Source organism: Stenella coeruleoalba (assembly GCF_951394435.1).
Source record: "Stenella coeruleoalba genome assembly, chromosome: 18".
NCBI lineage: Eukaryota > Metazoa > Chordata > Mammalia > Artiodactyla > Delphinidae > Stenella > Stenella coeruleoalba.
Genome location: NC_137164.1, coordinates 59,549,532 through 59,563,524, shown reverse-complemented (window position 1 = coordinate 59,563,524; position 13,993 = coordinate 59,549,532).

Genomic DNA, 13,993 nt, shown 5'->3' with positions numbered 1-13,993 from the left:
CTATAGTTATCATGCTGTACGTAAGATTTCCAGAACTTATTCATCTTATTGATAGTTTATACCCTTTGACTAATATCTCCCTATTTCCCCCAGAACCACACAACTACCATTCCACTCTTTCTCTAAGTTCAATTTCGTTAGATTCCACACATAATTGATATCATGCAATATTTGTCTTTCTGTGTCTGTCTTATAGTACCTAGTGTAATATCATCCAAATTCACTCACGTTACCACAGTTGGCAGACATTTTCTTTTTAGAGGACGAATATTCCACTGTGTGTGTGTGTGTGTGTGTGTGTGTGTGTGTGTATATATATATATATATATATATAGACAATTTCCTTATTCTTTTAGCCATTGAGCACTTAGGTTATTTCCATGTCTTGGCTATTGTGAATAATGCTGCAATGAACACTGGAGTACAGACGTCTCTTATATATCCCATTTCCATTTCCTTTGGATATATACCCAGCAGTGAGATATCTGGATCACATGGTAGTTCTATTTTTAATTTCTGAGGAAGCCTCATACTGTTTTCCATAATAGCTATATCAATTTACATTTCCACCAACAGTGTTTAAAGGTTCCCTTTTCCCCCATACCTTGTCCAACTTAAGTGTTCTTACCACATACATGCAAATTAGTAACTCTGTGAGGCAGTATGTACATTAATTAGCTTGACTGTGGTCATGGTTGTACAGTATACTTCACTACATTGTATACTTTAAACATACACAATTTTTAATTTGTTATTTATACCTCAATAAAGCTGGAAAAAATAAAAACTAACATTTTTTTCAAGAGATGAGGTGGTTGAGATGCGAATGCATTGGAATTTCTCATAATTGTTCTTAACCATGCAGGTTAATGATTCTGATGGTTTTCTTATTTTAAATATTAAAATTAAGTTTCTTTTTTTGGACCTATGAGTCCAGGCACAGAAGTCAACAGTTGAGATTCTATTTTCTCGCACCTTGTGAATTCTGTCAAAACAACAAGAGACTGTTTGCAGCTTTTATTGATCTTTCCCTAGACTTCGACCCTCAGAGACCATCAATATCTAAGTTGTTTGGTGTCAATGGAGACCGGGCAGAAAATGATGCCTATAAAGACCTTAATACCCTCAAGGGGTTGAGGGTCAACAGCAACAATCTCTGGGCTTTCTATCCTGTTCCATTGATCTATATTTCTGTTTTTGTGTCAGTACCACACTGTCTTGATTACTGTAGCTTTGTAGTATAGTCTGAAATCAGGGAGCCTGATTCCTCCAGCTCCATTTTTCGTGCTCAAGATTGCTTTGGCTATTCGGGGTCTTTTGTATTTCCATACAAACTGTGAATTTTTTTTGTTCTAGTTCTGGGAAAAATGCCACTGGTAGTTTGATAGGGATTGCACTGAATCTGTAGATTGCTTTGGGTAGTAGAAAGCCCAAAGATAAACCCACACACATATGGTCACCTTATCTTTGATAAAGGAGGCAAGAATATACAGTGGAGAAAAGACAGCCTCTTCAATAAGTGGTGCTGGGAAAACTGGACAGGTACATGTAAAAATATGAAATTAGAACACTCCCTAACACCATACACGAAAATAAACTCAAAATGGATTAAAGGGGCTTCCCTGGTGGCGCAGCGGTTGAGAGTCTGCCTGCCGATGCAGGGGACACGGGTTCGTGGCCCGGTCCGGGAAGATCCCATGTGCCGCAGAGCGGCTGGGCCCGTGAGCCACAGCCGCTGAGCCTGTGCGTCTGGAGCCTGTGCTCCGTTAATGGGAGAGGCCACAATAGTGAGAGGCCTGCATACGGCAAAAAAAAAAAAAAAAAAAAAAGGATTAAAGACCTAAATGTAAGGCCAGACCTTAGAGGAAAACATAGGCAGAACACTCTATGACATAAATTACAGCAAGGTCCTTTTTGACCCACCTCCTAGAGAAATGGAAATAAAAACAAAAATAAACAAATGGGAACTAATGAAACTTCAAAGCTTTTGCACAGCAAAGGAAACCATAAACAAGACCAAAAGACAGCCCTCAGAATGGGAGAAAATATTTGCAAATGAATCACCGGACAAAGGATTAATCTCCAAAATTTACAAGCAGCACATGCAGCTCAATAACAAAAAAACAAATAACCCAATCCAAAAATGGGCAGAAGATCTAAATAGACATTTCTCCAAAGAAGATATACAGATTGCCAACAAACACAGGAAAGAATGCTCAACATCATTAATCATTAGAGAAATGCAAATCAAAACTACAATGAGATATCATCTCACACCAGTCAGAATGGCCATCATCAAAAAATCTACAAACAATAAATGCTGGAGAGGGTGTGGAGAAAAGGGAACCCTCTTGCGCTGTTGGTGGGAATGTGAACTGATACAGCCACTATGGAGAACAGTATGGAGTTTCCTTAAAAAACTAAAAATTGAATTACCATATGACACAGTAATCCCACTGCTGGGCATATACTCTGAGAAAACCATAATTCAAAAAGAGTCATGTGCCATAATGTTCATTGCTGCTCTATTTACAATAGTCAGGACATGGAAGCAACCTAAGTGTCCATCCACAGATGAATGGATAAAGAAGATGTGACACATATATACAATGGAATATTACTCAGTCATAAAAAGAAATGCAATTGAGTTATTTGTGGACGTAGAGTCTGTCATACAGAGTGAAGTAAGTCAGAAAGAGAAAAACAAATACTGTATGCTAACACATATATATGGAATCTAAGAAAAAAAAGGTCATGAAGAATCTAGGGGTAAGATGGGAATAAAGACACAGACCTACTAGAGAATGGACTTGAGGATATGGGGAGGGGGAAGGGTAAGCTGTGACAAAGTGAGAGAGTGGCGTGGACATATATACACTACCAAACGTAGAATAGATAGCTAGTGGGAAGCAGCCTCATAGCACAGGGAGATCAGCTTGGTGCTCTTTGACCGCCTGGAGGGGTGGGATAGGGAGGGTGGGAGGGAGGGAGATGCAAGAGGGAAGAGATATTGGAACATATGTATATGTATAACTGATTCACTTTGTTATAAAGCAGAAACTAACACACCATTGTAAAGCAATTATACTCCAATAAAGATGTTTAAAAAAAAAAATAGCAACAATCTCCTGGCAGGCCAAATAACAAATTTGAGAGGCCAAAAATGTTTTTTAAACTCGTGCCTTCATGATTTGATAATTTTAGATAATTTTGATCTATAAATATAAACAAATGTACAATTCATGTGCATATAAAATGCATACATGCGTGTATATGTACATTTTCCTATTTTCAAAGTTGGCAAAAATAGAGATATGTATATATTTTTATGCTTTTGCCATTTTTAAAACTTAAAATGGTCTCAATAGTTGATTCCAGTCTTTATTTATAGGGACAGTGGTTCATTATCAAATATTTTAAATTAAATTTTGAACATAGTCCTTTAAAAGGTAATCGGCCTTTAAAATTATATCACATTAACCAATTTACTTAATGTACATGTGTATGCACATACACAGATATATGGTTGCCCTTGTTTTGTGGAGTCTTTACTGAATCTGTTCTTTATTTTATGGCTATATAAGGCAGTTGCTATCACCTGTTTTTAAACTTTTAAAGGACCAAACTTGCGTCCAGATTGTACGGCACGGAATCATGGTACCTTTATGACCCCTGCATTTGTAAATTGAGGAATATCAGATGTGTTTCCTAATAACGTCTTAACCTGAAATCATGTAAAGTTCCTATTTAGCCAAATGTCCTTGTTAGTTCTCAAATATATTTTTTTAATTGTCACCCCAAACCTCTACTATTTAAATTTAAAGCTCCAGACGCGCAGGCTCAGCGGCCACGGCTCACGGGCCCAGCTGCTCCACGGCATGTGGGATCTTCCCAGACCGGGGCACGAACCCGTGTCCCCTGCATCGGCAGACGGACTGTCAACCACTGCGCCACCAGGGAAGCCACATGTTTACCCTTAATCAGCAAAACGAGATATCTGCACTCTTGTTTACTGCAGTTGAATATGATTTCAAGGCCTCTGGTTGACATTTGTCAAAAGCTGACATCTGTGAAATACGGATCAGTCACTCTTCCTACGTATCAGCATTTATCAAGTGTTAACAGAAACAATTAAAAAAAATTTAGGGGTCTCATTCTAACCCATCGAATCAGAGATTCTTGGATCAAAGCTTCATGTAACTCTTATGCATGCTAAATTTTGGAAATTCTTGCCTTGGATAATCTAAATTCTGCCCTCAAATCAAATTAGATGATGAGAAAGCTGCGCACTGGGATTGCTCTTTTTAGCCTCCATGTATTTCCGCTGTGCTGAATGCAGATAATTGACAAGGTGTATCTGCTTCTATTGAGAGGGATCAAACGCCACCTTATGAAATTCACTATTATAATTAACCTGGGGACATTATGGGTAACACTGACTCTTTATGCAGTTCCTGAGAAAATAGTTCTCTTCTGTCTCATAAGATTTAAGAAGCCTTGTATAATTTTCTACACTTTTCAGATTTGGTGCATAATGTTTAGCCATTCGTTCCATAAAAACTTTTCTAAATATATATTGTGGCCAGGCACTGTGTTACATGAAACTTAACATACTTAACATTGTTACAGACTATAATTAAAATGAGTAATAACTGATTCTATCCTGCCTTTCTCCCTGTAGTACTCATAGCATGTTGGGGAAGAAGAGGGTTCTCGTGCATGGCTACAAATTCTGGAATTTATTTTCAACACTGAGGTGAAGCAAACTTTTGGAACTCCACATTATATATTTAGCCCTATGATGAAACAACAGCATCCCATTGGAAACAGAAATAGGGCATTTTACTGAGAAATTTTTCATAGCACTATGTGATTCCCCTCATTTCCAAAATAGCTACACAGACAAACATTGATTAAGTAGGCTGTTTTCTTTCACTTTAACCACTGATGGTGTGGTTAACTACTTAAGAAGTTTGTTTAGTTTGACTGTCAAGGAGAAACAAATCTGATCTGGAGGAAGTTGTTTATATCCATCTATAAATATCTATATGTACATCAGGGCATATGCACACATGTATAATCATGCATAAGTGTTTTCTATGCTTATTTTACAGACTTGCATAATGCATTTTTAAGTGTAAAGTATAAATCAGATTTCATTCAGTGGGAGAAGATAAATCCTAATCATGCCTGATATCTCTATATTTGAATCTAAGACTTAACAAAAGAAAGCACTCAACTAGAATTTTAAAAACTTGAAGCCCAGGTAATTTTTTTTTTTTTTTTTTTTTTTTGCTGTACACGGGCCTCTCACTGTCGTGGCCTCTCCCGTTGCGGTGCACAGGCTCCGGACGCACAGGCTCAGCGGCCATGGCTCACGGGCCCAGCCGCTCCGCGGCATGTGGGATCTTCCCGGACCGGGGCACGAACCCGTGTCCCCTGCATCGGCAGGCGGACTCTCAACCACTGCGCCACCAGGGAAGCCCCCAGGTAATTTTTCTACAGAAAATCTGAGTTTTCCACACTTTATCAAAAATTATATTATGTTTAAGAATAATCATTTGTATAACCTCTTTCATATAGTTAGAACTATTACTGAGTTGCTCTTTGCATACTTCTTGAGTCAAATGTTAACCCCTTTTCACTTTTTTTGCCAATTATCTTCTACCTTATGAGAATTTTCATTGTTTTCCCTTAGGTTTTAAAAAGATCTATGGTGTTTACCTATCATCTTGAAACAAAACTCAACCACGATCACTCCATCAATGCCACGGAAACTGAGTGTCAGGAAAGAAATTTTTGCAGTTGCCATGTATGAAAAATGAGAGAGACCATCATATGTGTGTATATGTGTGTATATATATGTGTGTGTATAAAGGTTATTTTTTAAAAGCAAGCCCTAATCATGAGAACTTTCACATTTTGGTGGAAGACAAGAGCTCATGGAATTACCAAATAAGAATTCCCTCAGATGATTTATCTTTTTCTGAGAGACATAACAAAAAAATAAAGCCTCAAGATTCACATAGATCTTAGAGCTATAACACACATACTGCTTCTCTGTACACTTTGTTAGATATTGACACCTAAGGAAAATAGAAAATACAGCTCTCTTATAGAATATGTTTCTATGTTTGCCTCATTTGAACATACTTTTGGTCTTATGAACTTAGATTCTCTAAGGGTATCATTTGCATCTCTTTCAAATTAGGTACAACTTGTGCACATGGTAGAATTTTATACTCATATTGAAATACATAATACAAACTTAACACTTAAGTGTCAGTTACTTAATAAACAAGTCATTTTCAATTAATTAGATGGTCTTTGCAGGCCCTCTTTCTTTTAAATGCTCCCAGAACAATTTGTTTTAAACATGTTTATGATATAATATTCTAGGCAGGATTGAGTATATATTATTCTAAAAGTTGTTGTAAAAGACTTAATCTTTGTGGGCTCAGTAAAGCCCAGGCCCTTGCATGATACTTGGACTATTTAACTTAGGATTGTTCCCTGTTTGAGACAAGAGGGGAGTAACCACTACCAGCAATAGGGAGACTCCAACCACTCATCTACTCAGGGTTTCTTCTGTCAGTTTATGAGCATCCCTAACATGCCATACGTTGTGCTGGTTGCCAGGATGAATAATAAAGAATCCCTGCTTCGTTAAAGAAGTCTGAAGTCTAGGAGGCTGTGGCTGGGACTGCTGGGAACTTCCCAAATATTCATTATCCCTACTTGCTTAGTAACAGAACCTTGATTTTACTCAGGACAACAATGTTTTCAGGTAAAACGCAGTATTTCTCATCCTTATTTGTAGCTGGAAATGACTAATGTGATGTAAGCTGAAGTCATAGCAGGAATCCAGGAAATGGCTTTCAGAAGGTGACTCGAAGGGGAGGCCATCATTTCCTCCTTGCTATTCCCTTTCCTCTTACGTGGGGTATAGTACATGGAAATAGATGGTAACATGCACCTTGTTACCTTCAGGATGAAAGCTATGTTCCAAGAACAACTGACTATATAAACAAACAATTTAATGACTTGTGGATACATAGCAAAAGCACTGGACAGACTACCTATGGATTACCTCACATTTTTTTTTTTGGTGGTACGTGGGCCTCTCACTGTTGTGGCCTCTCCCGTTGCGGAGCACAGGCTCCGTACGCGCAGACTCAGCGGCCATGGCTCACGGGCCCAGCCGCTCTGCGGCACGTGGGATCTTCCCGGACCGGGGCACGAACCCGCGTCCCCTGCATCGGCAGGCGGACTCTCAACCACTGCCCCACCAGGGAAGCCCTACCTCACATTTTTCTGTGAGAAAATAAGCCCTATTCTGGTTAAGACACCATAGCTGGTCTTTGTTAGTTGCACTCTAACACAATTCCTAAGGAACACAGTGGTTAAAACGTCAATGAGCACATTAAAATGGAGCATGTATACTGCTACTTTAAAAGTACATACAATATTTATTCACTGCATTTATCACCACCACCATAATACATATTGCATAGGATAAACTGTGATTATTTGCCTTATTATTTATTGCCTGTATTCCCCCTGTTGTTCCCCTCCCTGCTAGAATATAAGTTTTAAGAGGGAGTAGAGACTTGGTTTCATTTGCTAACGTATCTCCAGTGCCTAGAAAAATGCCTGGCACAGAGCCAGCATTCAGTGACTACTTGCAAATGAATGAATGGATATCTTAATGGGTGTCTGGGTGAACATATGAATGAAGTTTGTTCAGAAGACACAGCAGTTACTTTTATCTGGCAAGGGAATAAATGATATCAGAGAAAGGTCTATGCTTAGATAAATTTTGGTAGGATAAGCTTTCTAGGCTCCTGAATAAATGTTTCCCTCATTTTCCAACTAAGAGTAATACTTCCCTGCATAATTTATAAGTCAAAGAATTAACTGAAGCAACCAAAACTCTGTGATAGTTGCACTCTTAGAAGTTAGATTTGGCAAGACAACAGCCAAGTGGTACTGTTGGGAAAAGCAGGCCATGTGCAACTTTCATGTAACTACATATAAACGTATGTACCACATAAGTATACTTCTAACCACTATGAAACATTTGTAAAAACTTTTATGTGTATCTAAGCATCACTTTCACTAGTCATCCTTTTATAATAAAGATATTTCTAAGAATGCTAAATAAGTGTTCATATACAGTTCTCTACCTGCATGTACAGTATGCATGTTAGTGACAAAAAAAAAAAAGAATGTTCCTTGCTTGGTACATTGAGAACAGTGTAATATCAGTGAATGGAAGTTTTACAAATTCTGCAATGCACGTAGAGAAGTATATAAGGAATACCTGTAATAAAGATGTTTCTAAGAACACTACTTACTTATTACCTTAAGAATCGTGTTATATTAGTCATTCAGTTTTTACTGAAGAAAAATATCTTGTCTTTTAACCATGAGTGTTCAAAAGTAGTGTCAATTATACTCCCAAACCCCTTTAATTTCATCACTTATTGAATCCCACACAAACCTACTAGTCAGATATTTTCTTTTGAGGGCTGATATCCCAAATAGTTCTACCTGTAAAGATTTCTTGAAGTCTCTACACTTGTACTTGAGTCCCATTTCTCGAGTATCACCCAAAGTACTACCTTTGCTGGAGGTCCCAGTGCTGCAGCTGGATGCCTATGCCATGGTTATTACATCCAGCCCAGTCACTTCGCATTTTCACATTGGTTCGTGATAGTGTGCTCCCAACTTAGGAGAACCTGTGTCAATTTTATAAGACAGCAATAACTTTTTAATCTGTTAAACTTTAAACATAGTATGGGACATTAATGAGGGTCAACGAAACAAGAGTTATTCTCTAGAAAAAAAAAAGATTCTTTCCTTGATGGTCTAACTTGAGCTTCCTTTTCGGACTACTATGCACATTGATATACAATCTTAAGCAGAAAGGATTATCTTCGGGGAAAAAGAACTGTGAGGATGACCAACCTCTCGGGAAAAATCCATTTCTTTATCCATCATTTTTGCCTCCTCTTAATGTTTAAATTTTGCTTATATGCCCACTTACTTCCTTTTTCCAAGATACTCTAAAAGAGCATAGTAATTATTAAGTAATCCTGGCTAGTATTTCAAAATCTTGTTTTTCCAGCTATTGGATGTGAATAGTTTTTCTGGCATGTATATTGGAGGATTTTCATGTGTGTTAATTTGGTTTATTGCAATTGTACATAACTTCACAGTGTGGATTCATGAAGATCTACTACCATTCTCATACCTTTTGAAATCTAACTTTTACACTGAATTTAATAGTTTTCCATTAGTAAAATAATTACCTTATTTTCCTACTAAATATCATACATATATTTATCAATGTCAATTTTCTATCATTGCCAACAATAACATTTAGTTGCTAAAATAAGGAATTTTGAAAGTTCAAAATCGTCCAAATAAATAGAACTTACTACTTGTAGCCTAAAGCACAATTTCTTATAGAATATGTATTAGAGAAGTGGTTCTTAACCAGGGGCAACTTTGCTCACCCGGGGACATCTGGCAAGATCTGGACACATTTTTTATTGTGTAACTCTGTGTGCGTGTGTGTAAGTACACACACGCACATATGCATATGAATGTGCTCCTGCCATCTAGTCCACAGAGGCCACTGGTGCTGCTGAATATCCTACAGGTCTGCTCCTCACAGCAAATAACTATCTGGTCCCAAAAGTCAATCGTGCTGAGGATGAGAAACCTTGTACTAGTGTGATTGGACACCAAATAAAATTTGATTAAGAATTATAAATATGTATTTATCCAATTTTACCTAAAAATATTTAAGATGTGATTTTGTGGCATGAAAAAATTTGTCAAGATAATGTGCAGTCCCCAATTTTTTCTTAATATCCATAATATCATTCATACCCAATAAATCACTTCAACAGGATGCACTCTGTAAAGATTATCAGACTTACTTGACTTGAGAACCTGGTTGGTATAAAAGAAGAGGTATTCCCTTTCCTAGTTAATACTACAGGAAGAAGAGTACCCTCCCATACGCCAAAAAAGTTATCAAAATAAAAGGCATTGCGTTATTTCTCTTTGTGGCCCAAGAGATTATTCCATCAAGCCGTTATTTGTTAAAACCTATTATTTTAAGTAAACTCACCTTCACATAATATCATGGAGTAAAATCTCAGTTTACAAAGCAGTCATCCTAAATTAATAAAGAAATGTTTTAAATTATCCCATATAATTTGGCAATAGCCCTGACAATAAGAGAGGAAGAAAGCATTTGTTCAGTGTATTTCTTCAGAGAACTTAGGAATTAACTGATCATTGCTTATTAGAAAACGTTAAATCTGATGAAAGAGATGGGAAGAAGAGTTCAAGCTACTTTTCTATTAGTGATTTTGAATGATTTCGTAATTAGATACTATGAAATTCAAGACTCCAAGTTCTGAATGCCTAATATCAAGTAAAAATAATGGCACAAAAATAATTGCTATGGAGTAATGAATTGTAACCAAGTCACATGTAATGTCACAAATTAATAGCTTTACCTCCAAGAACTTCTGATTATTTGATCTTTATCATCCACATTTCCCCCAACTTTAATTCAGAACTATTATAACAGGCACATGATATTGTCACTGTACTATGATATTTATATCTTCATCACAATTATATATCCAGCTTCACAGGATTGTAAATTTCAGAAGGAAGAATATATCTTATCAGTTAATATTCATAATAGGAAAGTACTCTCACAATTATTAATTATATGTTTTCTCCAAAAGGAATCAAAATCCAAAATGTGATGTTTTTGCCAAAGAATACAAGTAGAATTTCTTGGTATTAGTATGGAACTCCATTAAACAATAATTTTTTTAACCAACTGGATTAAAATGCTTCCTTCAAAGGAAGATACGCAGTTACTTCTACACTGTAATAGGATATTTTATTCTCTCTCTTGTTCTATTTTGGTTTAGTGTAACAGAGGAAAAAATATGGGCTTTTCATTGCAATGTAATAATTTGTGTATCTCCATTGCGGGACCATATTAGCGTTAAGATAGAGCTTACTCTGCTATTTGTCTAAGAAACATAATTGAAAAATGTAAATTTCTATTGAGAACCAGCCCTACAACTATATCTAGTTGACAGAAAGTGACCTGAAAGTGTAGCAAAGCTAAGTTTGAAGTTATATTTAATTGCAAAAAAATGCTGCTTCCTCTTGGCATTGTAACATGCTTAATCAGCCTTTTCTACTTTTTATCTTGAAAGCAGGGGGCACTTTATGAAATGCAATCCTCCTGAAGTCTCAGTGTATCGATTGGATGATTAGAGATGCTATTGTAGAAATGGGGTCCCAAAGATCCACTAGACTAATCTTCCTCAATCCTTCTTTCCTCCAACCAGAGCTTCTGAGGTTCCTACTCAGGTACACAAAGGATGGCTTGAAAATTACTGCTCTACGTCAGTTTCAGAGAACTGGTACAAAAGGAATTGGCCTCATAATAGTTTCTAAGATAACAACAAACACAGAGTTATATAGTACACCTAGAGAATAGTTGTTTCAGGTCTATGTTCTGTATTTTCCTTATATTTCTTTAACTTATTGAACTGATGTAATTATGTTATATCAGACTGGCAAAATTTTTCTAGCAGAAGACAATTATTGGGTAAAGATGACAATTTATAAACATTTGAGATCACTGTATTACTTCCGTGTTCAATAACCTTTATTACTTACTATAACTTTGGTCTTTGAATTAGAGTGTGTGACTCTAGGAGGACATATAACAACCCATTTGGGTTCTTAGTCTTGAAATTTCTATTTCTATGTATTTTTATAACATCCTTTAAAACTTTAGATTTGTTTTACTATAAAAATGCATATTATACATTCATATATGAGTGCATGTATGTAATGAATAAATATACACATGTGAGGGTATGCTCAATGTTAAAAGATAACTTGCCTCCACTTCCAACCTTTCCTGCCAATTTTTCCTAACAGTTTTTCAAAACTCACCTCATACCATATATAATTCCTTTGAGGAAGTTGAAATAGCCTTAGAGAACACTGGTTAAAAATATACATTTTAGCACAAAAATCTTATGCAAGTTACATTTCACTGTGATTAGCTAAAGGGATTGACTTTCAGCGCCAGGTACTGGAAAATATCTGGCAAGGGCAAGTTTAATGCTGCAGCTTCTTGAATCTCCTCTAGTTCTGGGCTAGACACATTCTTAAATTTGTTGGCTATGAAATTCTGCCTTTCCCAGATGAGCTCCTGCCAACTTGAATATAATCTGTGTGGGCACACAACTACACTTTTCAAGCATTCTTGAAATATAACTTATCAAGGCACATCATCCAGGTGTAACACTGAGTTCTAGGCTCAGTTCCTTACCCCATCATCAGTAGTGACTTGTGCTACTGAAATAAAATAAAACTCCAGATACATTATGGGTTTATGAGCACACTCTTCCTTGTAGCCTTAAACTTAGACTCTCTCCATAATGCTCCTTTTAAGGTGGAAATAGTTAGGAAATAAAGTGTACTTTGACAACATAATTTTTTCTACCTTTCTGGTTGCTTCTCTAATACAATAATTATTAACATTTAATATTAACAGGTAATGTTCTTACAGTCATCCCTTGGTAAACACAGGGGAGAGGTTCTAGGACCTGCCACAGACACCAAAATCCCTGCATGTTCAAGTGTCACAGTCAGCCTTCCATATCCACTGGTTTGCACCGGCAGATTCGACCAACCTCAGATCATGTATTAAGTCTGTGATCTGAGGTTGGTTGAACCCCTGGATGCAGAACCTGCAGATAGGGAGGGTAGGCAGTAGTCTACTGAAAAAAATCTGTGTGTAAGTGGACCAACACAGTTCAAACACATGTTTTTCAAGGGTCAACTGTATACATTATGGAAACAATTATGCAAAATAACTTTAAACCCTGAAAACAGGAAAATATGGAACATTTAGTATTTTCAGATGTTTCCTTAGGAATAACCTGTCCTAGTAAGTCAGTATACCACATATGGTACAGAAGCTGAGACCAAAAATGCTATTTTTAAGTAAGAGGGAAATTATCAAATTATTCATATTAAAACTAGACTTTGTGATTATAGATTTTAATGTTATTAAATTGTTCACATTTTGGTATTTACTAGAACATTGCCTCAACATAATTACATGTTTTTATTTTTGGTATGACTCTTTCTAGTCATATCTCTAATGAATTACTGCCACTATTTATTTTCTAAATAGACCTAGCTTTGAGTTTCTAGAAACAAAAAACCCCAAACCCTAAATACTTTCATATTCTGCAAAAGTAAAATAAAGGCAAACTTTGAAAAATAATCTAACTTTGAAAAAGTCTTATTAGTAACAGAATGAATTATAGAGTAAGTTTGAATGCTTTCAGGTCCTCCAATTCAAACTAAAAGGTTACTGAGTAAAGTTGGGAGGAAAGACTAAATAAGAATTTTTAAATGAGCATATCGTTGTTTATATATAAATAGATCATAAAGTACTTCAATTGGTTTGTTCTCTTGAGTATATATGTGTATTCAGTAGTATTATTTGCATTTTATCCAATTTTATTTTGAACCTCAGATGCAGAGTATTTAATCAAAACCTTCAGTCCATGTCACATTATCCATTATGGTCATCAATCCACGAAAGGCTTCTCTTGTACCCCAACCTACTCCATTCCACCTCATAGGCATCTACTCTAAGTTTTTTTATTTTCCCCATTTAGTCACAATATGGTCTTATTACTGATTTTTTCTTAGTAAAATATAAAAATTGTTTATAAGTGATTAAAGCAAGAAATAAAAAATAGCCCCCAATCAACCCCTCCAAGGAGACTCCACAGATGATGCTAAATTTAAAAAAAAATCCATATGTATCAGTTGTTTTATGTATGATTTATATAAATTTATTTAGGATATAAATCTTGTTTTCTTTCTCTTCCATTTTTATTCAATGATATGG